The 24,342-nt window shown below is 42.9% G+C and overlaps 1 protein-coding gene and 1 pseudogene across 2 annotated transcripts in view; one reads left to right on the top strand and one right to left on the bottom strand.

Moving 5' to 3' along the window:
* The window catches only part of TMEM108 (transmembrane protein 108), a 413,918-nt gene that overhangs the window by 69,042 nt on the left and 320,534 nt on the right, over positions 1-24,342 (top strand). The gene's annotated exons all lie outside the window — the stretch shown is intronic.
* The window catches only part of LOC129552191 (eukaryotic initiation factor 4A-I-like), a 95,168-nt pseudogene that overhangs the window by 68,477 nt on the left and 2,349 nt on the right, over positions 1-24,342 (bottom strand).

The following is a 24,342-nucleotide window of genomic DNA, read 5'->3' as shown; positions in this document are numbered from 1 at the left end:
GCTTTGATGAAACCCTTCAGGGGGTTCAGGGTTTGGGGGGCACAAATCATCTGTTCTCCTTGCTTGGCCCTATAATAAGCTTTTGTCTGCTCCAAATTCTGGTGTTTCAGTTTGTTTGGCCTCATTGTCTTGGTCACAGGAACACAGTTCGGTAACATCTTCAGCCGGGAAGTTTTCAGTCAACTGTGCAGTGCATACCCCAATATCATGGAGGATGAGATTTATTTCCATTAGGTTCTTAAAAGTTTCACAGATTGGAAAAATCATTAGGGATTTTCAACTGATAAAATCTGGAGAGAACAGTGTCATGGACTGCCTGCACCCAACTTCAGCATTCATCTGCCCTCTGTCACCCTTATCACCAGACTTGCCTGCATGAGTCATGAATGCTATGCTCTCTGGTACGTCAGTTTTCTCCCAGTGCTTAGTTTCCCTTTGTTGAGGCTCCTTTTACTCTCACTGAAGAAATCAGTCTCTTAGACCTATTCCAGTTACTCTTCCGTTCTCTTCTTACTCTAGATAAAAAATGATCTTGCAGCATGGTTTGGAGCAGGGTGTTGTAAAGTTAACTCATCCCAAAATGGTATAGACTTCCAGGAGCTATTAAAAAAGAGCCACAGTGGCAGAGAACAAGGGAGGCAGATGTAGCAAATCCTGCTAGAAGGATGAAAGCCTCAGAACTGGTCTTTGAAGTATTATTAACTTTTGGAGAAGACTTTGGATGGATAACAAAAGAAATAACACTTGTGGTTTTTTATTACCATAACGACAACAGTAGATACCAGGTTTGGCATGCATACTACACGCCAAGCACTCTTCCAGGCACTTGACATATAGTTTCTCATTAATTCTCACAGCAACAAATGGAGGCGCAAGAACTGTTAATGTTACCATTTTACAGGTGAGGAACCTGAGGCACAGGGGAGCTAGTTCACTCCAGGGTGCACACAGCATGTAGAAATGGAAGTTCAGACATCCATGGGCTCAGAGTGTGAGTGAAGGTCATGAAGACACTCCTTTGTGAAGGAAGCCATGACTCGAGGAGTAGGAAGCTTCTTCAGGACACGTGGCCGGTGGGTGAGCAGGGCTGAGACTCTTTTCCAGGAACCAGACTTGGGCCGGGTGTGTTTCACTGGTACCACACGGCTATCTCCACTGCAAGAAGCTCCCCAGGAGGCCTCATGATACCAGTCTCTAACTTCCAGCATTTTGGGGATTGACTCTTCTCTTTCTGTCTTTTCTTTCCAGGAATGTTTCTTGCTTTATATAATTTTTTATCTTAACTCTGCAAAATGCTAAACCTTGGAAACATTTAGAGAGTACAACTTATTCAGGGTCCATAGTACAAAGTCAGTGTAAAGTTGGGGGAGGAATCTCTTGCATCCTTATATGAAACTGTAAGCATAATGAATTATTTCTGTTCCTTTTTTCCATTTCCTCCACCTCATAGTCTCAAAAATGTCTGGAGGATAATTTTTTCTTCCTCTGCCACAGAAAGCATTGCCTACCGTCATGCTTATTCACTTTATTTTCCTTTTAGAATGGAAAGGGCTATACAAAGCAAAAATACAATGGGAAAGGAATACAGAAGCACAGAACTGATTTTTAATCAGAAGCTACAACAAGAGATGAGAATATAATTGAAATATAAGGGTTTGCCTTTTTCTTTTTTAATGCTTTATACTCATGAGTTTTTATCTATTCACTATATTACAGTAATAGCCTTTTCCCCCTAAATTTGTATTCTAAAGTCTCTTTAATCTTGTTTCTGTGTCATTTTGACATAACCCTATTAATCTTTGAGTCATTGTTGCTTGCTATTTGTGGCAATAAGGTGCCTCAATAAGATATCTTGTTGAATGTTCTTGATAGATTTTTTCTTTTTTGTAATTATTTTAATTTTTTCTTTTGTGGCAGAATAGAAGGAATGGTGTAGATTATGTGGATTTTAGAACTCCTTGGAAAAGTTTGAAAGCCATTAGTTAGATCAGTGTACCATTTGTGTGTGTGTGTGTGTTTTAAGAATTTCAGTCTCCATCAGAGCAATATTTTTGGAGTGGAACATTACTTTGGAAGTAGAATTTATAAGTTTTCTAAATCAAGTGTCTCTATTTTTAACTAATTTCATCTTTTCTCTTTTTCAACTCTTCCACTAGTCTCTCTTTGCTGAGCTACATTTTTAAACAAGAGAGAAGAAGAGAAAGAATACACTGATAATTGCTTACTAAGGACATTTCACATGAAAAGAGACAGAAAGAATTCTCAGATGCTAATCCTGCCCAGAGAGCAGTGAAGGAATGACATACCAAATATTTGCTGTCCTTGGAAACCATCTCTGCTCCCTGCTCCTTGAGGCCTGTCCAGGGTTGGCTAGAGGTAAAAACAGCTTACTTACTTCAGAGCCAGATGTGTCTCGAGTCACATTTTAGCTCTCTTCTTAGTTAATTTCTGGAGCATTCAAGTCCCCCGACCACCCCTCGCCAAGTATAGGTTGAAGCCAAACCACCCTTGTAAGTTGGAGGTGAGGATTAAATGACAAATTCTATACATTGTAAGTGCAAGATCTGAAGCATTGCAAGGGTTCAGCAGCTGTTGAATTCTATCTACCTTGCAATCTATTTATACATGCGGGTTGTGTATCTGCCTCCTTTCTCTAAAGTTTTTTATTGTTAAATATGACTGCAGCAACAGCATAAAATAGTTACAGTTTGAAGAACTGTCATAAGATGAGCACCCTTGGACATCATCCGTGTGAAACAGGTCTCGTCCTCCTCCGTTGGATAAGGTACATGTCAGAGAACAGGACACAGTCTTGCTTTCACAGAATGGATGAGTCTAATAGCACCTTGCACTGCCAGAGGTCAGACATGGTAAATAGAACATTTCATTTAGCTAAATTAAGTTGGCCCAAATCCAGCAAAGATCATGTTAGCAGAAGGGAGAGCTCCTTGTCCAGTACACTGTGGTTTGGGGATTACTGTGGGTTAGCTGCTTGATTCCACACTCCACATATATGTCTATGGAAATAGTGGCCTGCTTTGTAGTATGAAAATTACAAAATGACTAGGAAAAATCTAGATGTGTAGAAATCCTTGTACTCATCCCAGGAATCGTAAGTTCCCACTTGCAGAAGGCAGTTAAGAACGTTGGGATTCCCCGAGGAGGAAGACTCAAATTTTAGGATTTTGGCTTTCTCAACCTTCACACAGTGGTGACCTTCACTCACCAGTGTTTGGCTGCAATCCTAATGAAGATATGCCTAAATCACCCTAGCTTCCTCTTCTCTGGGGTTCTTCCTGTTGCACTTTCTGCCTGTGACTCTGCTTTATATATATCCCTAACCTGCCCTCCACTCTCCAGGACTGGGCTGGATAGAAAGTCTTGTTGAGTTATGAACACTGCCTTTAGTAGTCCCTCTTACCATGCCATCCCACCCTGACTCATCTTTCAAATGCTGTCCAGTTTGGATCTGGTAACCCTGGGGGGTGCGTATTCTAGAACGTGTCCCAGGCTCCATACCTTTTAACCACAGAATGTGGCCACTTGCCAACTTGCTCTGTTGCCTAGTCCTCACCTGAGAGATCAGACATTGGTGGCTAGGGATTAACCACGGGAATGTTTTTGTTTTTGTTTTTTGCTGACCCTTAAAAAATGTGGTAACGCTGTGGCATTGTGACAATTAGCTCTTGGCATTGCTTTTTGGAACCAGGTGAGGGAAACTTTCTTCTGTCATTAAGACTGGTTGTGCCAGGCTCACACTGTCCACCTCAAAGCACCCTTCTTACACTCCCTGGCCTTGCTAATTAACTTGCTTTTGACCTTGTATCTCTAACAAGACCACAGATATCTTGAGAGCAGGGACCATGTACCTGACACCTGAGCACTTGGTGTTGTCATCCATATACCGTGTGTGGTGGCGGCAGACAGAGAAGAGCCTTGGATTTACCACTTTGTTTTGCCCAGTCATCATGTAGAAGATCAGGTCATTGCCTGTTATGTCATTAGAGTCAAGATCGAACTAGGTAGTGCCTTTGAGAAAGAATGCCTTCATTAGAAAAATGGTCCCCTCCCATTAGAGAGCTTTCAGAAAGCTGGAGAAAAGTATAATCTTGGTATTGTACCTGTTTGGTGAAGGAAATCAGATTGTTACTGGAGTGTTGAAATTGACTTCAGGATTTTCTTTCTTAATCAGGGCCCAAACATTTAAGATAGGCATTTGGAACAGTACAAGAATGGCCATGGTCATTGCTCTCTTGTTGTCAGTTCCCTTGTTGGTGAGACAAGATCCACAGTAAGCTAACCAGCAGCGCAAGGGCATCTGGGAAGGGTGCTGTGGGGCAGACAGCATGTGCTACAAGGTTGACGGTGCAGAAAAGACCTCACAGAGGTGGTAGAACGTGAAGGTCTTAAGTTGGATTTTCACAAATGGGATGATTCCTAAGAGCAGAGAGGCTGTGAGGGGGTGACCCAGTTGTGAGCACACTAATGTGCAGGAGGTATCTGAAGGAACTGATGTGTCAATTAGCTGGAGTAGAAAGATGATGGGCTTCCCAGGTGGCTCAGTAGTAAAGAATCTCCTGCAGTGCAAGAGACCTGGGTTCAATCCCTGGGTTGGGAAGATCACCTGGAAGAGGGCATGGCAACCCACTCCAGTACTCTTGCCTGGAGAATACCATGGACAGAGGAGCCTGGCGGGCTACAGTCCATAGTGTTGCACAGAGTCGGACATGACTGAAGCGACTAAACAGCAGCAGCAGCAGAAAGAGGATGAAACAAAGAAGTAATGGTAGGTAATTTGAACAGGGTTCATCATAAATCACAGGGGCAAAAAATGCCAGCCCAAAGGTTTTGGAGGTGAGAAAGGGTGTTCTAGTGAAAGTGATGTTCTCAGATTAGCCTTGGAAGAGCCTGTGGGGTAGTGGGGATGGGGTGATGCTGAGACTAGGGTAATTGTGGGGATAGATTGCTGTTGGAGAGGTTTTTTTGAGTATCAAAGCTTAGGCCACTGTGTTCTCCTCCTAAACTACTTCCAAACCTTTTTTATAGATCTGTGCCAGCAGTTCATGACACAAAGAGTTCGTGCATTATTTATGGTACCGACGAGTATGTTAACACTATATTGAAGTGTTTGGTGTTGAATAAATGTTGATATTAATAATTCTTGTTAAGGACATTTCTGACTGATAATAGACATTTCAATAGCTGCTTACTAGATTGAACCTAGAGTTATTTTGCTGTGGCATTACGACAGCCCTTGACATTGCTATTTAGGACTAATGAGGAAAGATTACTCTGTCATTAATATTGGTTGCACCATAGCCACAGGTGCCAGGAGAAACCATCAAAAGTGTGCAGCCCTGCTCATTGTATACATTGATGCTTAGAAAATCAGAATGAATAAAAAGACCAAAAGAAAAAGAAAAAAAGAAAATCAGAATGATGTCAGTTTTTTGGTTAATTTGCCAGTTTGCATTCTGTGCCTTTTCAGTAATTCAAACATATTTTATTTTGAATTTTTATTTAAAAGAGATTTTAGTTTGGTGTTTTTTTTAAATAAAATGCATATGAATCCTGTTTGGGGCCTGTAATTAATTCATTTTTATAGATTTTTGGACCACTTTAATCTGAATGTGCCTCGTGACCTTTTATGGTGTCATATGGTTAGATAAGGGCTTCCTGGTTGCTCAGCTGGTAAAGAATCCACCTTAATGCCAGAGACCCCGGTTCAATTCCTGGGTTGAGAAGATCTCCTGGAGAAGGGATAGGCCACCCACTGCAGTATTCTTGGGCTTTCCTGCTGACTCAGACAGTAAAGAATCCGCCTGCAATGTGGGAGACCTGGTTCGACCGTTGGGTTGGGAAGGTCCCCTGGAGGAGGGCATGGCAACCCACTCTAGTATTCTTGCCTGGAGAATCCCCATGGACAGAGGTGCCTGGTGGGCTACAGTCCATGGGGTCGCAAAGGATCTGAGCGACTAAGCACAGTACGTGCTTAGATAAACTTGGTGACACCAATACAGGCTGTCATTTCATATGGAGAGTGACTGAGTAACCAATCAACTTGACAAGGAAAGAGAAAAGACTTTCAGGAGCCACAGAGAGCCTACCTTCTTCAGTCTCAGATTTGTAGTAGACCTCGTAGTTCAGAGATGCACACTAGCTTTCACTTCCTGACTCTTGAGGGGAAAAAAGCGAACAGCCTGGTTAGAAATCTTGTTCTTTCATAAACTAACCTGCTGAAGGTCGGTCTGAGTATCTTGAAGAGATGGAAAACAGGTCGGTTGACTGGCTGCATACCAACAATGGGTAAACATTACAAGATCAATCAAATGTCAGTTTAGCATGTGTTCAATATGTAGGTTAAATCCTGAACCAAAATACAGAAAAATGAAAGGTTCAATTAGTGTAATTTAAAGGCAATTTAAATTACAGAGCTCACACTCTGCCAGCTTTGTAGGCTGAGCATAATCAGAAGATTAAAATGAGACCAACAAAGCTGAAGGACATGGTAGGGATGAAGAAGTCACCAGTGGGTCTTACTTTATGTTGTTATGTTACTGAAACCCTGGAGAGCTTGTAGCAAGTGCCTAAACAGAAAATGAAACATTCATTACCTGAGAAGGAGATTACTGCTTTTAGAAAACACATTCAGAGCCTTTTTATCCTTCCTATCAAACCTCAAGAGCCAAACAAAAAGTTTGTCAGTGAGTATTTCTGAACTCTCTGGCATCTCAAGGCAGCAATATTATTCTTGTTGCTTGATAAATACAACAATTCTTCAGGAGAACCTTTTCCCCTAAAAGGAAATTTCACATAGCTGCTGCTTTGTTAGGGTCCAGTCTATAAGAGTTTATAGGGGTTTTGAAGTCCATCTATCATTGGCTCCTTCCTGTGTCAACTCTGGGCAGGACCACTTTGGGAAAAAGTTGTCAATATGCATCAATAAATCATTTCCCAACATTATAAAGATATTGTATACTCGTGTATGGCCAAATAAAGCTTGATAAATCAATGCATCACCTCTCTTCTATCGATTCTATAAGAAATTTCAGTTTCATTGTAAGAGTGAGAAGCAATCTTCTATGCAGCCAGCAATCAGAGAAAGCCAGTGATTAACACTTTGGAATTTTTCCTTTAAGTATAATTTACATGCATATAGGAATGTACCTTTTATTTTATAAAGTTGGAATCATACTGTTTATAATAATATGTCCCCTAAATTTCGGAGAAGGCGATGGCACCCCACTCCAGTATTCTTGCCTGGAAAATCCCATGGACGGAGGAGCCTGGTAGGCTGCAGTCCATGGGGTCGCAAAGAGTCAGACACGACTGAGCAACTTCACTTTCACTTTTCACTTTCGTGCATTGGAGAAGGAAATGTCTACCCACTCCAGTGTTCTTGCCTGGAAAATCCCAGGGACGGGGGAGCCTGGTGGGCTGCCGTCTATGGGGTCACACAGAGTTGGACACAACTGAAGTGACTTAGAAGCAGCAGCAGCCCTAAATTTCCACATGTCAAATAATTTACCATGTCATTAAATGTTCTTTGAGAACATGAACTTTTAAGACTGAATAGTTTCCTATGGAAGTCCCAGAACTTACTTGCTATTTTTCTCCCTTAGTTAAATGAGCATTGTCTGCTGTATTTTACTTACATAAAACAATGATGGTTATCCTTGCACATTCAACTAGTGTTTGTGAATTTTTAGGATTCACTAGAGTTCAGTTACTCAGTCGTGTCCAACTCTTTGCAACCCCACGAACCGCAGCGCACCCAGCCTCCCTGTCCATCACCAACTCCCGGAGTCCACCCAAACCCATGTCCATTGAGTCAGTGATGCCATCCAGCCATCTCATCCTCTGTTGTCCCCTTCTCCTCCTGCCCTCAATCTTTCCCAGCATCAGGGTCTTATCCAGTGAGTCAGCTCTTCGCATCAGGTGGCCAAAGTATTGGAGTTTCAGCATCAACATCAGTCCTTCCAATGAACAGCCAGGACCGATCTCCTTTAGGATGGACTGGTTGGATCTCCTTGCAGTCCAAGGGACTCTCAAGAGTCTTCTCCAACACCACAGTTCAGAAGCATCAATTCTTCAGTGCTCAGCCCTCTTTATAGTCTAACTCTCACATCCATACATGACTACTGGACAAACCATGGCCTTGACTAGACAAACCTTTGTTGACAAAGTAATGTCTCTGCTTTTTAATATGCTGTCTAGGTTGGTCATAACTTTCCTTCCAAGGAGTAAGCATCTTTTAATTTCATGGCTGCAATCAGCATCTGCAGTGATTTTGGAGCCCCCAAAATTAAAGTCAGCCACTGTTTCCCCATCAATTTGCAATGAAGTGAAGGGACCAGATGCCATGATCTTAGTTTTCTGAATGTTGAGCTTTAAGCCAACTTTTTCACTCTCCTCTTTCACTTTCATCAAGAGGTTCTTTAGTTCCTCTTCACTTTCTGCCATAAGGGTGATGTCATCTGCATATCTGAGGTTATTGATATTTCTCCCGGCAATCTGGATTCCAGCTTGTGCTTCCTCCAGCCCAGCATTTCTCTATAAGTTAAATAAGCAGGGTGAAAATACATGGCCCTGATGTACTCCTTTTCCTATTTGGAATCAGTCTGTTGTTCCATGTCCAGTTCTAACTGTGGCTTCCTGACCTGCATACAGGTTTCTCAAGAGGCAGGTCAGGTGGTCTGGTTTTCCCTTCTCTTTCAGAATTTTCCACAGTTTATTGTGATCCACACAGCCAAAGGCTCTGGCATAGTCAATAAAGCAGAAATAGATGTTTTTCTGGAACTCTCTTGCTTTTTCAATCATCCACTGGATGTTGGCTATTTGATCTCTGGTTCCTCTGCCTTTTCTGAAACCAGCTTGAACATCTGGAAGTAAATTAATGTAAATAAAGTTATTAGTTAAATACATACATTTTAAATAAATATTACGAGAATGCACTGACTTTAGTTTATATTTTCATCTACGACTATGAGAGGTTGTCTGTTTCAATGTGTTCCACCAATGCCAAGTATTACTGTTAAAAATTGTTTTGCAGATTCATAGGTAAACATGGTATCTTAATTTTAATTTGTATTTCTTTGTACAAGATGTTGGATTTTTCTATATATTTGTATGCCTGCATTTATTATTGTTTTGGCTTATTCTGCACTCTAGAGAGTGATCCTCTTTGTATATTGGCTTCCATATGAGATAAGTGATGGAGCAATTATAATTTATAACTGAACACAAACCCAAACAAAGGACAGCCATTTTTATGGATTGGTTGATTAGATCAGTCAGTGTATCTACTTTTATAATAATCTACTTAATGCACATCTGTCATAACTTTCTGTTCCTTATTCTTTCCCTGACATTTATTGATTATGGTGCATAATGTAGTAAGTCATTTTAAAAACTATCTGATGAGTGGTATAGTCTTTTTTATTACAATTTTATGAATTCATTAGTATCATACCTTTAAAACTGCCTATTTTGTTAACTATTCAGTTCAGTTCAGTTCAGTCGCTCAGTCGTGTCCGCCTCTCCGCGACCCCATGAATCACAGCACGCCAGGCCTCCTTGTCCATCACCAACTCCCGGAGTACACTCAAACTCATGTCCACAGAGTCGGTGATGCCATCCAGCCATCTCATTCTCCGTTGTCCCCTTCTCCTCCCGCCCCCAACCTTTCCCAGCATCAGTCTTTTCCAGTGAGTCAACTCGTCGCATGAGGTGGCCAAAGTATTGCAGTTTCAGCTTTAGCATCAGTTCCTCCAATGAACATCCAGGATTGATCTCCCTTAGAATGGACTGGTTGGATCTCCTTGCAGTATAAGGGACTCTCAAGAGTCTTCTCCAACACCACAGTTCAAAAGCATCGATTCTTCGGCGATCAGCCTTCTTCACAGTCCAACTCTCACATCCATACATGACCACGGGAAAAACCATTGCCTTGACTAGACGGACCTTGGTTGGCAAAGTAATGTCTCTGCTTTTTAATATACTGTCCAGGTTGGTCATAACTTTCCTTCCAAGGAGCAAGCGTCTTTTAATTTCATGGCTGCAGTCAGCATCTGCAGTGATTTTTGAGCCCAAAAAAATAAAGTCTGACACTGTTTCCAATGTTTTTCCATCTATTTCCCATGAAGTGATGGGACCAGATGCCATGATCTTTGTTTTCTGAATGTTGAGCTTCAAGCCAACCTTTTCACTCTCCTCTTTCACTTTCATCAAGAGGCTTTTGAGTTCCTCTTCACTTTCTGCCATAAGGGTGGTATCATCTGCATATCTGAGGTTATTGATATTTCTCCTGGCAATCTTGATTCCAGCTTGTGCTTCTTCCAGCCCAGCTTTCCTCATGATGTACTCTGCATATAAATTAAATAAGCAAGGTGACAATATACAACCTTGACGTACACCTTGTCCTATTTGGAACCAGTCTGTTGTTCCATGTCCAGTTCTAACTGTTGCTTCCTGACCTGCATACAGGTTTCTCAAGAGGCAGGTCAGGTGGTCTGGGATTCCCACCTCTTTCAGAATGTTCCATAGTTTATTGTGATCCACACAGTCAAAGGCTTTGGCATAGTCAATGAAGCAGAAATAGTTGTTTTTCTGAAACTCTCTTGCTTTCTCCATGATCCAGCGGATGTTGGCAATTTGATCTCTGGTGCTTCTGCCTTTTCTAAAACCTGCTTGAACATCTGGGAGTTCACGGTTTACATACTGCTGAAGCCTGGCTTGGAGAATTTTGAGCATGACTTTACTAACGTGTGAGATGAGTGCAATTGTGTGGTAGTTTGAGCATTCTTTGGCATTGCCTTTCTTTGGGATTGGAATGAAGACTGACCTCTTCCAGTCCTGTGGCCACTGCTGAGTTTTCCAAATCTGCTGGCATATTGAGTGCAGCACTTTCACAACTACTCTTAGCTTATTCACCACCCACCTGATAAAATTCTTTGGTCTGAAGAAGACTATAAGATTATCAAGATCATTTTCTGCCCTTGTGTGTGTGCTAAGTTACTTCAGTCATGTCGACTCTTTGTGACCCTGTGGACTATAGCCCGCCAGGCATCTCTGTGCATGGGATTCTCCAGGCAAGAATACTGGACCAGGTTGCCATTTCCTCCTCCAGGAGATCTTCCAGACCCAGGGATCAAACCCGCATCTCTTACTTTTGCATTGCCAGGCGGATTCTTTACCACTGGCTCCACCTGGGAAGCCCCTGCGCTTAGGCAAAGCCTAATCAAATTAGGCTGAAAAAGGCAGTAGAGAGAAAGCACCATGTTAAATCTGAAGGTTTGATTATGAATTCTGGCCTTTTGAGTGACGTTGGTCAAGCCAGCTTCTCTAAGTCTTAGAGTTTCCATCTGTAAAATACGAATAATAATCGCAGCTTAATTGGCCATAAAAAGTATTAATTAAAAAAGATATATATATAATACATAAAATAGTTTGTAAATTTTTACAAAGTGTGGAAATATAAGGAATTATATAACTTATTATTTTTATTTCATTAAGGAGTAGGCTTCCGTGGTGGCTCAGACAGTAAAGAACCTGCCTGTAATTCAGGAGACCTGGATTTGATCCCTGGGTCAGGAAGATCCCCTGGAGAAGGGAATGGCTACCCAGTCTAGTAGTCTTGCCTGGAAAATTCCATGGACAGAGAAGCCTTGGTGGGTACAGTCCATGGGGTAGTGAAGAGTCAGATACGACTGAGCCACTAGCCCTTTCTTTTTATTTCATTAATGAGGTCAAATTCATGGGCCCGGCATGCTTCTGCTGTGCTGCTCTGCTACCTGGAATTCAAATTCATGAACTGTGTAAACATTGACTGTTTTTTACATGGCCTTCTGGTTTACAGGCCCCAGGTTTATACAAAGTTTGGCTCATACCTGAAAGAGCATACTACCTAATTCTCTATACCTACTAATCCTGTTTCTAAAGGCTCTGATAAAGTGCTGCCTCTTTGGTTTGAGAGTCATCTAAGAACTGTCATGGTAGCATAAGAACAAAAATGTTTGTTTTGATCTCTGAAAATACACATTATTTGGTGTCTTCGCTTGCTATGTTTCAACTGGTCTGTCCCTGTCTAATAATAAAATACTAGTCTGTAAAGTATGGTGACTTCAGCAATACTTACAGCTTAAATATTACAAGGTTTGTCTTATGAGGAGACTTGCAGGTTTTTTCCTCTGATGCTAACCTAACGCATTCTTCTTTGATAACTGTTGAAGTGGCAGGGAGGAGAGTCCATCATTTGAGCCTTGAATTTATAAACAATTAAGTGGTAGAAATAAATCAACTTCATTTCAGATCCAGACTGATAAGAAACCAGCGATGAGAAGTCAGCAGATTTCTTTCTCATTGATTAGTTGACACACTCAGACGGCTGTGAAGCATCTCCACTGTTACCTGAATGCCAGGGTGTAGGACCTGCAACTGATAGTATTCTGAAGTCTCTTTTATCCAGTTCAGTTTAGTCGCTCAGTCATGTCCAACTCTTTGAGATCCCATGAACCATAGCACGCCAGGCCTCCCTGTCCATCACCAACTCCTGGAGTCCACCTAAACCCATGTCCATTGAGTTGGAGATGCCATCCAACCATCTCATCCTCTGTCATCCCCTTCTCCTCCTGCCCTCAATCTTTTCCAGCATCAGGGTCTTTTCAAATGAGTCAGCTCTTTGCATCAGGTGGCCAAAATATTGGAGTTTCAGCTTCAACATCAGTCCTTCCAGTGAACACACAGGATTGATCTCCTTTAGGATGGACTGGTTGGATCTCCTTGCATTCCAAGGGACTCTCAAGAGTCTTCTCCATCACCACAGTTCAAAAGCATCAATTCTTTGGCGCTCAGCTTTGTTTACAGTCCAACTCTCACATCCATACATGACTACTGGAAAAACGATAGCCTTGACTAGATGGACCTTTGTTGACAAATTAATGTCTCTGCTATTTAATATACTGTCTAGGTTGGTCATAACTTGCCTTCCAATGAGTAAGCATCTTTTAATTTAATGGCTGCAGTCACCATCTGCAGTGATTTTGGAGTGATATTTAAAAGCTATCAAATGTAATAAGTATTTGATATAATATAATTTGATATAAATATAATTTGTTTTAGTTGTAGAATTTTAAATCTATCAAAATATTATAATAGTTCACTTTTTAGAATCTTAAAAGTTTTGAGAAATAGCATTTGCTATTTTTTAAAAAGAAATTGTTTTTAAAATATCATTTCAAAATAGCATTCAACACCTGCAACACAGTGGCAATTGTTATTTTAGTTAGTGCTTAGCATTTTTAGAAACATGGTTTTACAAAGTGTAATCACAGATTATATTCAGTATTTTTTTCCCTTAACATTAAATCCTAAAGGTTTTCCTAATTGACAGTGTCAGTTCAGTTCAGTTCAGTTGCTCAGTCGTGTCTGACTCTCTGCAACCCCTTGGACTGCAGCAGGCCAGGCTTCCCTGTCCATCACCAACTCCCAGATTTTACTCAAACTCATGTCCATTGAGTCGGTGATGCCATCCAACCATCTCATCCTCTGTCGTCCCCTTCTCCTCCTACCTTCAATCTACCCTAAATCAGGGTCTTTTCCATTGAGTCAGTTCTTTGTATCAGGAGGCCAAAGTATTGGAGTTTCAGCTTCAGCATCAGGCCTTCTAATGAATGTTCAGGATCGATTTCTTTTAGAATTGACTGGTTTGATCTCCTTGCAGTCCAAGGGACTCTCAAGAGTCTTCTCCAACACCACAGTTCAAAAGCATCAATTCTACTCAGCTTTCTTTATAGTCCAAATCTCACATCCATGCATGACTACTGGAAAAACCATAGTTTTGACTAGACAGACCTTTGTCGGCAAAGGTCTGTCTCTGCTTTTTAATATTGCTGTCTAGATTCATCATAGTTTTCTTCCAAGGAGCAGGCATCTTTTAATTTCATGGATGCAGTCACCATCTGCAGTGATTTTCAGTTCAGTTCAGTTCAGTCGCTCAGTCGTGTCCGACTCTTTGCAACCCCATGAACCACAGCACGCCAGGCATCCCTGTCCATCACCAACTCCCGGAGTTCACTCAAACTCATGTCCATCGAGTCGGTGATGCCATCCAGCCATCCCACTCTCTGCCGTCCCTGTCTCCTCCTACCCCCAATCCCTCCCAGCATCAGACTCTTTTCCAGTGAGTCAACTCGTCGCATGAGGTGGCCAAAGTATTGGAGTTTCATCTTCAGCATAAGTCCTTCCAATGAATACCCAGGATTGATCTCTTTTAGAATGGACTTGTTGGATTTCCTTGCAGTCCAAGGCACTCTCAAGAGTCTTCTCCAGCACCACAGTTCAAAAGCATCAATTCTTCGGCGCTCAGCTTTCTTCACAGTCCAACTCTCACATCCATACATGACCACTGTAAAAACCATAGCCTTGACTAGATGGACCTTTGTCGGCACAGTAATGTCTCTGCTTTTTAATATAATATCTAGGCTGGTCATAACTTTCCTTCCAAGGAGCAAGCGTCTTTTAATTTCATGGCTGCAATCATCATCCGAAGTGATTTTGGAGCCCAAAAAAGTAAAGTCTGACACTGTTTCCACTGTTTCCTCACCTATTTCCCATGAAGTGATGGGACCAGATGCCATGATCTTCGTTTTCTGAATGTTGAGCTTCAAGCCAACCTTTTCACTCTCCTCTTTCACTTTCATCAAGAGGCTTTTGAGTTCCTCTTCACTTTCTGCCATAAGGGCAGTGTCATCTGCATAGCTGAGGTTATTGATATTTCTCCCGGCAATCTTGATTCCAGCTGTGCTTCTTCCAGCCCAGTGTTCCTCATGATGTACTCTGCATATAAGTTAAATAAGCAGGGTGACAATATACAACCTTGATGTACTCCTTTTCCTATTTGGAACCAGTCTGTTGTTCCATGTCCAGTTCTAACTGTTGCTTCCTGACCTGCATACAGGTTTCTCAAGAGGCAGGTCAGGTGGTCTGGGATTCCCATCTCTTTCAGAATGTTCCACAGTTTATTGTATCTGAGGTTATTGATATTTCTCCCGGCAGTCTTGATTACAGGTTGTGCTTTATCCAGCCTAGCATTTCACATGATGTGCTCTGCATATAAGTTAAATAAGCAGGGTAACAGTATACACCCTTGATGTACTCCTTTCCTGATTTAGAACCAGTGTGTTATTCTATGTCCAGTTCTAACTGTTCCTTCTTGACCTGCATACAGGTTTCTCAAGAGGCAGGTAAGGTAGCCTGGTGTTCCCATCTCTTGAAGAATTTTCCATAGTTCGTTGTGATCCACACAGTCAAAGGCTTTTCTGTAGTCAATAAAGCAGAAATAGATGTTTTTCTGGAACTCTCTTGCTTTTTTGATGATCCAACAGATATGGGCAATTTGATCTCCAGTTCCTCTGCCTTTTCTAAATCCAGATTGAACATCTGGAATTTTATGGTTAACATACTGTTGAAGCTTCACTTGGAGAATTTTGAGCATTACTTTGCTAGTGTGTGAGATGAGTGCAATTGTGCTATAGTTTGAAGATTCTTTGGCATTGCCTTTCTTTGGGATTGGAATGAAAACTGACCTTTTCCAGTCCTGTGGCCAGTGCTGAGTTTTCCAAATTTGCTGTTACACTGAGTGCAGCACTTTAAGAGCATCATCTTTTAGGATTTGAAATAGCTCAGCTGGAATTCCATCACTCCACTCACTTTGTTCATAATGATGCTTCCGACGCGAGAGACGCCGGCCCCGGCGGCGCAGACGCGACGCGAGAGACGCCGGCCCCGGCGGCGCAGACGCGACGCGAGAGACGCCGGCCCCGGCGGCGCAGACGCGACGCGAGAGACGCCGGCCCCGGCGGCGCAGACGCGACGCGAGAGACGCCGGCCCCGGCGGCGCAGACGCGACGCGAGAGACGCCGGCCCCGGCGGCGCAGACGCGACGCGAGAGACGCCGGCCCCGGCGGCGCAGACGCGACGCGAGAGACGCCGGCCCCGGCGGCGCAGACGCGACGCGAGAGACGCCGGCCCCGGCGGCGCAGACGCGACGCGAGAGACGCCGGCCCCGGCGGCGCAGACGCGACGCGAGAGACGCCGGCCCCGGCGGCGCAGACGCGACGCGAGAGACGCCGGCCCCGGCGGCGCAGACGCGACGCGAGAGACGCCGGCCCCGGCACAACGAGCCACGCAAAGAGGTGCGGCCGTGAGGAGCTACCCCACGCCTGAGGCCAGGGCCGGCGGCCGAGAGGAGCTACCCCACGTCCAACAGGCGGTGGCTGCGCGGGCGCAGGAGGGCCGAGAGGAGCTACTCCGCGTTCAAGGTCAGGAGGGGGGGCCTTGAGGAGATACCCCTCGTCCAAGGTAAGGTACAGCAGCTGCACTTTGCTGGAGCGGCTGTGAAGAGATTTTCCACGACCAAGGTAAGAGAAACCGAAATAAGACGGTAGGTATTGCTAGGGGGCACCAGAGGGCAGACAAACTGAAATCATAATCACAGGAAACTAGCTGATCTAATCACATGGACCACAGCCGAATGTGGTCCCCTGGAGAAGGGAATGGCAAACCACTTCAGTATACTTGCCTTGAGAACCCCGTGAACAGTAACAAAGGGCAAAATGATAGGATACTGAATGAGGAATTCCCCAGGTCGGTAGGTGCCCAGTATGCTACTGGAGCTCAGTGGAGAAATAACTATAGAAGGAATAAAGGGATGGAGCAAAAGCAAAACCAATACCCAGTTGTGGATGTGACCAATGATAGAAACAAGGTCCGGTGCTGTAAAGAGCAATATTGCATAGGAACCTGGAATGTTAGGTCCATGAATCAAGGCAAATTGGAAGTGGTCAAACAGGAGATGGCAAGAGTGAATGTCGACAGTCTAGGAATCAGTGAACTAAAATGGACTGGAATGGGTGAATTTAACTCGGATGACCATTATATCTACTACTGTGGGCAGGAATCCCTTAGAAGAAATGGAGTAGCCATCATGGTCAACAAAAGAGTCCGAAATGCAGTACTCGGATGCAATCTTAAAAATGACAGGATGATTTCTGTTCGTTTCCAAGGCAAACCATTCAATATTACAGTAATCCAGGCCTATGCCCCAACCAGTAATGCTGAAGAAGCCGAAGTTAATCGGTTCTATGAAGACCTACAAGACCTTTTAGAACTAACACCCAAAAAAGATGTCCTTTTCATTATAGGGGACTGGAATGCAAAAGTAGGAAGTCAAGAAACACCTGGAGTAACTGGCAAATTTGGCCTTGGAGCACGGAATGAAGCAGGGCAAAGGCTAATAGAGTTTTGTCAAGAGAATGCACTGGTCATAGCAAACACCCTCTTCCAACAACACAAGAGAAGACTCTACACATGGACATCACCAGATGGTCAACACCGAAATCAGATTGATTATATTCTTTGCAACCAAAGATGGAGAAGCTGTATACAGTTAGCGAAAACAAGACCAGGAGCTGACTGTGGCTCAGATCATGAACTCCTTATTGCGAAGTTCAGACTTAAATTGAAGAAAGTAGGGAAAACCACTAGACCATTCAGATATGACCTCAATCAAATCCCTTATGATTATGCAGTGGAAGTGAGAAATAGATTTAAGGGACTAGATCTGATTGATAGAGTGCCTGATGAACTCTGGACGGAGGTTCGTGACATTGTACAGGAGACAGGGACCAAGACCATCCCCATGGAAAAGAAATGCAAAAGAGCGAAATGGCTGTCTGAGGAGGCCTTACAAATAGCTGTGAAAAGAAGAGAGGTGAAAAGCAAAGGAGAAAAGGAAAGATATAAGCATCTGAATGCAGAGTTCCAAAGAATAGCAAGGAGAGATAAGAAAGCCTTCCTCAGTGATCAATGCAAAGAAATAAAGGAAAACAACAGAATAGGAAAAAGAAGAGACCTCTTCAAGAAAATTAGAGATTCCAAGGGAACTTTTCATGCAAAGGTGGGCTCGATAAAGGACAGAAATGGTATGGACCTAACAGAAGCAGAAGATATTAAGAAGAGGTGGCAGGAATACACAGAAGAACTGTACAAAAAAGATCTTCACGACCAAGATAGTCACGATAATGTGATCACTGACCTAGAGCCAGACATCTTGGAATGTGAAGTCAAGTGGGCCTTAGAAAGCATCACTACGAACAAAGATAGTGGAGGTGATGGAATTCCAGTTGAGCTATTTCAAGTCTTGAAAGATGATGCTGTGAAAGTGCTGCACTCAATATGCCAGCAGATTTGGAAAACTCAGCAGTGGCCACAGGACTGGAAGAGGTCAGTCTTCATTCCAATCCCAAAGAAAGGCAATGCCAAAGAATGCTCAAACTACCGCACAATTGCACTCATCTCACACGCTAGTAAAGTCATGCTCAAAATTCTCCAAGCCAGGCTTCAGCAGTATGTAAACCGTGAACTCCCAGATGTTCAAGCAGGTTTTAGAAAAGGCAGAGGCACCAGAGATCAAATTGCCAACATCCGCTGGATCATGGAGAAAGCAAGAGAGTTTCAGAAAAACATCTATTTCTGCTTCATTGACTATGCCAAAGCCTTTGACTGTGTGGATCACAATAAACTGTGGAACATTCTGAAAGAGATGGGAATCCCAGACCACCTGACCTGCCTCTTGAGAAACCTGTATGCAGGTCAGGAAGCAACAGTTAGAACCGGTCATGGAACAACAGACTGGTTCCAAATAGGAAAAGGAGTACATCAAGGTTGTATATTGTCACCTTGCTTATTTAACTTATATGCAGAGTACATCATGAGGAACGCTGGGCTGGAAGAAGCACAAGCTGGAATCAAGATTGCTGGGAGAAATATCAATAACCTCAGATATGCAGATGACACTACCCTTATGGCAGAAAGTGAAGAGGAACTCAAAAGCCTCTTGATGAAAGTGAAAGAGGAGAGTGAAAAGGTTGGCTTGAAGCTCAACATTCAGAAAACAAAGATCATGGCATCTGGTCCCATCACTTCATGGGAAATAGATGGAAAAACAGTGGAAACAGTGTCAGACTTTGTTTTTTTGGGCTCCAAAATCACTGCAGATGCTGATTGCAGCCATGAAATTAAAAGACGCTTGCTCCTTGGAAGGAAAGTTATGACCAACCTTGATAGTATATTAAAAAGCAGAGACATTACTTTGCCGACCAAGGTCCGTCTAGTCAAGGCAATGGTTTTTCCCGTGGTCATGTATGGATGTGAGAGTTGGACTGTGAAGAAAGCTGATCGCCGAAGAATCGATGCTTTTGAACTGTGGTGTTGGAGAAGACTCTTGAGAGTCCCTTATACTGCAAGGAGATCCAACCAGTCCATTCTAAAGGAGATCAATCCTGGATGTTCATTGGAGGGACTGATGATAAAGCTGAAACTCCAATACTTTGGCCACCTCATGAGACGAGTTGACTCACTGGAAAAGACTCTGATGCTGGGAAAGGTTGGGGGCGGGAGGAGAAGGGGACGACGGAGAATGAGATGGCTGGATGGCATCACCGACTCTGTGGACATGAGTTTGAGTGTACTCCGGGAGTTGGTGATGGACAGGGAGGCCTGGCGTGCTGTGATTCATGGGGTCGCGGAGAGTCGGACACGACTGAGCGACTGAACTGAACTGAAAGTCCATTTGACTTTACACTCCGTGATGTCTGGCTATAGGTGAGTGAGCACACCATTGTGGTTATCTGGGTCATTAAGATCTTTCTTATATAGTTTTTCTGTGTATTCTTGCCACCTCTTCTTAATATCTTTTGCTTCTGTTAGGTCCATACTCTTTCTGTCCTTTATTGTGCCCATCTTTGCATGAAATGTTCCCTTGGTATCTCTAATTTTCTTGAAGAGATCTCTAGTCTTTTCCATTCTGTTGTTTTCCTCTATTTCTTTGCGTTGATCACTTAGGAGGGCTTTCCTGTCTCTCCTTGCTATTTTTTGGAACTCTGCATTCAGATGAGCATATCTTTCCTTTTCTTCTTTGCTTTTTGTTTCTCTTCTTTTCTCAACTATTTGTAATGCCACCTCAGACAACCATTTTTTCTTTTTGCATTTCTTTTGCTTGTGGATGGTTTTGATCACTGCCTCCTGTACAGTGTTACAAATCTCCCCTGACAGTTCTTCAGACACTCTATCAGATCTAATCCCTTGAATCTATTTATCACTTTTACTGTATAATCGTAAGGGATTTGATTTAACTCATACCTGAAGGGCTTCCCTGGTAGCTCAGTGGTAAAGAATACACCTGTAATGTGTAGACCTGGGTTCAATCCCTGGGTTTGGAAGATCCCCTGGAGATGGGAATAGCTACCTATTCCAGTATTCTTGGGTTTCCCTGGTGGCTCACCTGGTAAAGAATCTGCCTGCAATGTGGGAGACCTGGGTTTGATCCCTTGGTTGGGAAGATCTCCTGGAGAAGGGAACCGCTACCCATTCCAGTATTCTAGCCTGGACAATTCCATGAACTGTATAGTCTGTGGAGTCACAAAGAGTCTGACACAACTGAGCAACTTTCACTTTTTGAATGGCCTATTCGTTTTCACGGCTTTCTTCAATTTAAGTCTGAATTTTGCAATAAGGAGTTCATGATCTGAACACAGTCAGCTCCCAGTCTTGTGTTTTTTGACTGTATAGGGCTTCTCCAATAGGAGATACCAAGAGTGAATATCGACATCAGTGAACTAAAATGGACAGGAATGAGTGCATCTAATTAATATGACCATTGTATCTATTCCTTTGGGCAAGAATCCCTTGGAATAAATGGAGTAGCCCTCATAGTCAACAAAAGAGTCCCAAATGCAGTACTTGGGTGCAGTCTCAAAAGCGACAGAATGATATGTGTTTGTTTGCAAGGAAAACCATTCAATATCACAGTAATCCAAGTCTATGCCCCAACCACTATTGCTAAAGAAGCTGAAGTTGAATGGTTCTATGAAGACCTATAAAACCTTCTAGAACTAACACCAAAAAAAAAAAAAAAAGATGTCCTTTTCATTATAGGGGATTGGAATGCAAAAGTAGGAATTCGAGAGGTACCTGGAGTAACAGGCAAGTTTGGCCTTGGAATACAAAATGAAACAAGGCAAAGGCTAACAGAATTTTGCCAAGAAAACACACTGGTCATAGCAAGCACCCCCTTCAACAAAACAAGAGACAACTCTACACATGGACATCACAAGATGGTCAATACTGAATAATGATATAAAAATATTAAAAAATACTCTGCTAGAGTCAGAGCAGAACTCTTTATAGTAACATCTTATCTCTTTTGGTCCATATCTCAGTGCATGACAGAGATGGCAGTGTCTCAGGCATGCATCTGGTCAGTGAGCCAATCCACCTTCCTTTGGGGTTTGATGAAGATTACTGCCTGGGTGATGGTCAGGGTTTCATACAAGCCACACAGTGTGTCTAGCTTCCACTCTTATCATTCTACATTGGTATAGAATTAGCTGATACCTTCCAGCATTAACTCTTCCTTCTTGACAAGAATTCCAGCTGGGCCCTCATGAACTTCTTAGTCACGTCAGGCACATCAGAGGGCATTGTAGGTGACAGCAAAGCCACCTTGGTGTTGGTATTGAGCTTTAGGAATATGTTATAGATCTGTTCCTTGAACCTCCAGCTTCACATTTCATCAGCTTCATCCAGTACAAACATCTTGACGTATCTGGGAGACAAGTATCTCCAGTTAAGTATGTTGAACACATGACCTGGGATACCCACGATGGAGCTTCCATCTACAGCTTCTGCACCTCAGCACACACATTGGTACCTATGCTGCAGGTATGGCATGAGGCAACCATGTAATCTCCTCTGGCCATATACCTTCTGTATTTGCTGAGCCAACTCTTAGTGAGTGCTGGGACCAAGGCCTAGCTGGCCTTTAGATCTAATTCAATCTGTTGCAGAATTGATATGGCAAAAGTGACCATTATCCCAGTCTCAGATTGGACTGGAGTGATCAAATTGTAACCCTTGATACAGGAAAAATGGCTTGCTGCTGGATGTCAGCTGCTGCTGCTGCTAAGTCGCTTCAGTCTTGTCCAACTCTGTGTGACCCCATAGACCGCAGCCCACCAGGCTCCTCTGTCCCTGGGATTCTCCAGGCAAGAATACTGGAATGAGTTCCCATTTCATTCTGTTGGATGTCAGAGGGCTTCCCAAAACCATAGGCATAGAAGCCATGGAGGAGTGACTCCGAAAGTTTTGTGTCATTGAAGCTGTCAACAGTCTTATTCAGTTACTCTTGATGATGCCTTCAAGCTCCATCCCACTGGGGCCATTGCCTCTGGATCAGAAATCCTGAGTTGCAGATATGATCCTTAGAAACTGGCCATAGTGTAGTCTTGATATTAATTACTGAGATGATATCAGTGGCAACTTCACTTTCCATCAAAAGGGCCTACCCTTGTGCATTCTGCATTGTAGGATATGTCCAAAGCTTCTGATTCTATATTACTTTCTGAAGATGTATTTATAATACATTCATTCATAAAGCATCAGATATTTAAAAGTAAAAAGGGAAATTATGTAGAATGAAGTGGCACAAAGCTTGGAAGTATCTAAAATTGTTCACTTAAACTTACTTGACAGGTTATTCTGTCACATTAGCAGCTTGGGAGGAAGAAGATAATCTCCCTTTTAATATTTTATGTTTGTGGGTAAGGATTTGAGAGGTTAAAATGAAGTCTCACTTGAGGTGGGGAGCTGGAACTGTCCCTGATAAGAGCCTGGACCCTGAGCATGCTGCTCTCTTGGTAAGGGGAGTAAAATCTTCCTCCCACCTGGCCAACAAGGAGGACAGTAAGAAAGCTTATTCCACAGGCCATAGGTGGGCAAAGTCAGAAAATCTTCTGGAACTGGTTCTATATCTTTATTATGTGTATGAAAGTGAAGTCGCTCAGTCATGTCCAACTCTTTGCGACCCCATGGACTGAAGCCCACCAGGCTCCTCCATCCATGGGATTCTCCAGGCAAGAATACTGGAGTGGGTTGCCATTTCCTTCTCCAGGGGATCTTCCTGACCCAGGGATTGAACCCAGGTCTTCCGCGTTGCAGGCAGACGCTTTAACCTCTGAGCCACCAGGAAGATTAGCCCAAATAACTGTTTCTCTTGGCTAGTTCCATCTATATGAAAATAGAGTCAGATTAGATAATGTCTAAAATATTTGCCAGTACTGTCTAATTCTGTGATTTGTAAACATTCTGTGTGCTCAACAGTGCTCTGAATGATCTGGAATTATGAAAAATTAATATAACTTACTGAGTAGAGGAAAGTTAATTTTGATGGAGGCAGAAATTTCTAAGAACAGTTAGAAGGCCCAGTGCAACATCTTTTAAATATGTTTTATGTCTTTCCTAGCATTTCATGTTTACTGTTAAGACAGCTTATCTTTCTGAATTGGAAATCTAGCTATGAATAGAGATGCTTTCAATTCGTTTAAACTCAAGTGGTGAATAGTTGTGACTTCTCTTCTGGTTCCATTTTATCCTGCTGAGAAGTCAGTCCTTGGCCATCTATAAACCTTCTATTTAAATTTATAACAGTAGTAATGACAGTGAGGGGAACTGATGTGTAAAGCAGGCACCTTAACAGCTAAGATCTTAGAAGCTTGAGTTGTTATAGTTCATGCTGTGCTGTGCTTAGTCACTCAGTCATGTTTGACTCTTTTCAACCCCATGGACTGTAACCCGCCAGACGACTCTGCCATGGAGATTCTCCAGGCAAGAATATTAGAGTAGGTTGCCATGCCCTCCTCCAGGGAATCTTCCCAACCCAGGGATCGAACCCAGGTCTCCTGCCTTGCAGGCGGGTTCTTTACTGTCAGAGCCACCAGGGAAGCCATAGACCACTATTGTATAGATGGCAAATATTGGAGGCCAAGTTTCCAGTTAAGTCCTTGTTCCAAAAGGAACTTCTCTCATGATATGAAGATATACAGGTCTGTGTTTCTTAACCTTCTCATATCTCATGTGTCTCCTGATTAATATCAGAGTTGATCATTCTGTCTTCCTCTTCTTGCATGTGTACACACATACACACACGGAGATGCTGCTAGCTACCTTGATAACTTTTGACACAAGTGGAAAAATGCTACATTCATTTGTTTAAGGGTAACTCAATCATCACTGCGGATGCTGATTGCAGCCATGAAATTAAAAGACGCTTACTCCTTGGAAGGAAAGTTATGACCAACCTAGATAGTATATTAAAAAGCAGAGACATGACTTTGCCAACAAAGGTCCGTCTAGTCAAGGCTATGGTTTTTCCAGTGGTCATGTATGGATGTGAGAGTTGGACTGTGAAGAAAGCTGATCGCCGAAGAATTGATGCTTCTGAACCGT

Source organism: Moschus berezovskii, chromosome 1 (genome assembly GCF_049115385.1).
Source record: "Moschus berezovskii isolate FMDL1 chromosome 1, NW_MosBer_1.0, whole genome shotgun sequence".
Taxonomy (NCBI): Eukaryota; Metazoa; Chordata; class Mammalia; order Artiodactyla; family Moschidae; genus Moschus; species Moschus berezovskii.
This window is presented reverse-complemented; position numbering and strand designations above follow the sequence as displayed.